Raw genomic sequence first — 5,353 nt, forward strand, 5'->3', positions numbered from 1 at the left:
CTAGTTAGGAGTGAACATGAGTGCTTCAGGTGATAATATGGTATACTTGTTCTGGCCCACCTATGTCATCATAGGCTCCCATGTACCAAGACCATTGCTTTATATCTAATTACCATAGTGACCATAATGCTTTTCCCAGAAGGCACAGTAATAGATACATAAAATGTATTGACTATCATATGGGGGGGGGGTTAATAAAGAATGAATAGATATTATGATCACCCTTATCTATCACCGTATCAACTTTTCCCAATCAAGTTATTTTGTTAGACCATGCTAATAACCAATATATGTACAATTAATTAGACTGGTCCATAATCAACTTGGTTTGACAGATTTCCTTCCTACTTGATCTGATAACTTTTTTCAGATGTCAGTAAATTGGGAATGAGATATTATGAGACCTCCCCTTCTCTAGAGGATATACTTCTTCCATTCTAATCCGCCCTGAAGAAACTCTGGGAGTTGGCTTCTAATGCTTTATGACTTATGCAATGAGCATCTTTGAATTGGCTGCTGGAGGGGCAGAGCCAAGATGGTGAAAGAGAAGCTGTGACTCCCACAAGCTCCAGATAAATCCGTCCACTCACTCCCGAATAATGCCATGAAAAATCCAGAGCAGCCTAACACACATAAGAACAGAGTGAGACTATTTTACAGCCAAAAGCGGCAATTGGGATCACCTGCTTATCTGGCTGAGAGAGGAGCTAGCACACAGTCTGGACCCAGCAAGGAAGAGGCAGTGCTTGCAGCACCTCGGAGTCTTTAGCAGCAGCAGCAGCTTCTAAGTCTTGGCTTGCAGACAGGTGATGGGGTTTGGCAGTTGGCTGCAGTCTCTGCTGGAGTTGGAGTGAAGCACCCTGGTTCTGAACCAGTGGACCGAATCAAGTGGTGGGGGCCCAGTGGGGGAGGGACACAGGCATGCCAAGCTTCTGACCATAGATAATCAGATTTCAATAAGACATCTGCTTCTGGGTTGAGATGAGTAGGCAAAAAAGACAGCGGACAATAGACAGCTTCTTTGGGGGAGGAGTAGACCAGAATACACCCTCAGAAGGAGATAATAACAAAGTCAAAGTTCTGACATCCAAAGCTTCCAAGAAAAATATGAATTGGTCTCAGGCCATGGAAGCACTCAAAAGGGACTTTGAAGAAAAAGTAAGAGAGATAAAAGGAAGATTTAGAGAGATGGATAAGAGAATGGAAAGAGAAATGAGAGCAATGCAGGAGAGTCATGAGAAAAAAGTCAACAGCTTGGAAAGCCAAATGGGAAAGGAGATACAAAAGCTCTCTGAAGAAAATAATTGCCTAAGAATTAGTATTGAACAAATGGAAGCTAGTGACTTTATGAGAAACTAAGACACAGTAAAGCAAATACAATTGAATAAAAAATAGAGGGCAATATGAAATATCTCCTTGGAAAAATAGCTGACCTGGAAAATAGACCCAGGAGAGATAATTTGAAAATCATTGGACTACATGAAAGCAATAATGAAAAAAGAGCCTAGACATCATCTTCCAAGAAATTATCAGGGGAAAATGCCCTGATATTCTAGAAGCAGAATGTAAAATAGAAATTGAAAGAATCCACCAATCACCTCCTGAAAGAGATCCCAAAAGGAAAACTCCCAGGAATATTATAGCCAAATTCCAGAGATCCCAGATCAAGGAGAAAATATTGCAAGAAGCTAGAAAAAAGGAATTCAAATACTGTGGAGCTGCAGTAAGGATAAAATAAAATATAAAAGTATTTACATTAAAGGACCAGAGGGTGTAAAATATGATATTCCAGAGAGCAAAGGAACTGGGACTACAGCCAAGAATCATGTACCCAGCAAAACTGTATATAATCTTTCAGAGGAAAACTTGGGACTTCAATGAAAAAGAGGACTTTCAGGCATTTGTGATGAAAAAACCTGAACTGAATAGAAAATTTGACTTTCAAATACAAGACCCTAGAGAAGCATACAAAGGTAAACAGGAAAAAGAAATCACGAGGGACATTAAAAGGTTAAACTGTTTACATTCCTACATGGGAAGATAATAGTTCTAACTCATAAAATCTTTCTCAGCATTAGAGCAGCTAAAAGGAATATACTTAGACAGAAGGCACAGGTGTGAATTGAATATGAAGGGATGATATCTGTAAAGCATTTATTTTTTGTTTATCCTTGTTTTTTGTGGGGCAGGCAAGGTGGGGTTGCTTATGTCTGGGGCTGGATGTGGGCTTGGGGCCTCCTGGGTCCAGGGCTGGTGCTTTGTCCACTGTGTCATCTAGCTGACCCATGATGACATCTTCAAAATAAAGTTAAGGGGTAAGATTAATGCACTGGAAGAAAGGGAAAGGGAGAGGTGGACTGGAGAAAAGTAGTTCACATAAAAGAAACAAGAAAAAGCTTATGGAGGGGAGGGCTAAATGGAGAAGGAGCAGGGGAGTGAGGGAGACTTACTCTCATAAGAATTGGCTCAAAGAGGGAATAACATACACACTCAAGAGGGTAGAGTAATATATCTTGCTCTGTGGGAAAGTGGGAGGGGAAGGGGTGTGACGAGTAAAACTAAATGTGTAGTCACCATAAATTAGAAGCTTTTAGCACCAGTCTTTGGGCATTAAGCGTTTATTAAAGCATAGTAAAGAGAGAACACGTGGAGTTCAGAAAGTTAAGAAGAAGCCTATCTACCCTAGAGGAGATATAAGAGTTCAGCCTGGCCTCCTTCTTCTCCTTCCCTTCTGCCACCATGAGGTTCTAGCCACAAAAAAAGCTGCACTTCCTGCTTCCTGCCTTCTTCCCCTGGAAGAGGCCGTCTTTCAAGCTAATTGGTTAGATTGGCTCACTGGACTTGAGGGTGGTCTGGTTGTTGAGTTCAAAGTCCTTAGCTTCTGAGAACAATACCCTACTTTAAGAAGGTTAATCAACAAAATCAACCAGACTCAATTCAATCAGTCTAAAAGAATCTCCTCTGGTTGGGGCCTTTGGGCATTGACAAAAAGCCCATTATATCTTTTTTTTTTCTTTTTTTTCTTTTTTAGTGAGGCAGTTGGGGTTAAGTGACTTGCCCAGGGCCACACAGCTAGTAAGTGTTAAGTGTCTGAGGCCGGATTTGAACTCAGGTACTCCTGACTCCAGGGCCGGTGCTCTATCCACTGTGCCACCTAGCTGCCCCAAGCCCATTATATCTTACAGGTGATTGGGGGAGGCAATGGAAGGAAAGGAAGATTGGGGAGGGGGCAGTAAAAAGCAAAGCACTTTCAAGGAGGGATAGGGTGAAGGAAGATAGAAAATAAAGTAAATATCAAGGGGAGAAAATATGATAGAGGGTAATACAGTTATCAATAGTAACTGTGAAAGAAATGATGAGCAGGATGGTGTCAGAAGGATGTATGAAAAATGCAAACCATCAACAGAGAAAGAACTGATGATATCTGAATACAGATTTGGGGGGGGCGGGGCAATGGGGGTTAAGTGACTTGCCCAGGGTCACACAGCTAGTAAGTGTCAAGTGTCTGAGGCCAGATTTGAACTCAGGTCCTCCTGAATCCAGGGCCGGTGCTTTATCCACTGTGCCACCTAGCCGCCCCAGTTTAGATTTTTTTTTTTTTGGATATCTGAATACAGATTGAAGTATAATTGTATTTGTTAGCTCCTCTTTCTAAAGGGATTTTGTTGATTTTCTTTCTCAACCTGACTGAGAAGATGTTTTACATAATTGACTTATATTGAATTGCTGGATTTCACAGGGACAGGTGAGGAGGGAGGGAGGAAGAAAATTTAGAACACAAAGTCTTAAAAAATCAATGTGAAAACTAATGAAGAGCAGGAGGAAGTCAGAGAAACCTGGAAGGACTTACATGAACTGATGCTGACTGAGAGGAACAGAACCAGGAGAACATTGTATACGGTAACAGCAACACTGTGTGATAGAGTTGGCTCTTTTTAGCAAATATAATTGTCCAAAACAATTTCGAAGAACTTCATAATATAAAATGTTCTCAATATCCAGAAAAAAGAAATGTGGTTTATGAATGCAGATAGAACCATACTGTTTCTATTTGGGGGCTGGGGTTTTTTTCCTTCTTTTTTGAGGTTTTTTCCCTTGTGCTCTGACTCTTCTTTCACAACATGACTAATGCAGAAATATGTTTAATGTGATTGTACATATACAACCTATATTAGATTGCTTTCTGTCTTGGGGAGGAGGGAGGGTAGGAGAAAAATTTAGAACTAAAAATCCTATGAATTGGCTGCTGAACTAGAATCTACTGCTGTTTCTCCTAGGTACAGTACCCTACACTATTTAGCTTTTTCTACTTAACACAAAATTACAAGGAGATATGTTAACACTCTACTATTCCAGAGCCAGTCCCTTAATTCTTCTCTGCCTCAGGTTTTTAACCTATAAAATGGGATTTTATATGGAAATTCCACCCAGTTTCTATCAGCCAACAATTGTTGTAATTTTCCAAAGTAGGCTAGGTGGCCCAATAGATAAAGCACTGGCCCTGGATTCAGGAGGACCTGAGTTCAATTCCAAACTCAGACACTTGACTCTTACTACCCGTGTAACCCTGGGAAAGTCACTTAACCCTCATTGCCCGACAAAACAAAAACAAAAAGAAATTTGCCAATGGATACTCAGTGGCATCCCCATGGCGAAGTTGAACAACAGATGTATACTTATATATTATATACCTCTCCATCTGGAGAAGCATGGCTATTAATAAGAATCTATTTTGGATAATAACTGATATGTAAATCTGAAGTGTTCCTGGGCAAATATGTGTATAAATATGTGAGGGTAAATATGTGTATATACTTAAATACACACACACACACATGTGTGTGTGTGTATAAAGGGTTTAAAACAAGAGATGGTATGGCAATGAAGGACAGTAACCAAATTTGAATGGCTCCAGTCAGTGTATGTTCTTTGAGATGATAGATAGATAGATAGATAGATAGATGATAGATACATAAATAGAAAGATAAATGATAGGTAGACACACATATATGTGTGCTCTGATATATATGTATATTGTCTGTATGTGTGCATATGTATATGTATATATGTGCATATATACATGTATGTATATATACATATCTCTATCAGAGCACATATATAAACTCTGGTCATTAGAATTTGGTTACTGGTTTTTATTGCCATTCTCTCTGGTTTATCTAAACTCTTGATTATCTAGAATTATTCTTGACCTCATAGAAATTTTAAATAATTTGAGGTTATATTCTACAGAAAGAAAGAGAAATATACCTTTTCTAAAAGAATACCATAGTAACTAAATTTGCAAAGGAAATTTCATGAGAAAGAATTTCCACAAATCTGTAGTTCAACAAAT

The sequence above is a fragment of the Dromiciops gliroides genome, chromosome 3 (genome assembly GCF_019393635.1).
Source record: "Dromiciops gliroides isolate mDroGli1 chromosome 3, mDroGli1.pri, whole genome shotgun sequence".
Taxonomy (NCBI): Eukaryota; Metazoa; Chordata; class Mammalia; order Microbiotheria; family Microbiotheriidae; genus Dromiciops; species Dromiciops gliroides.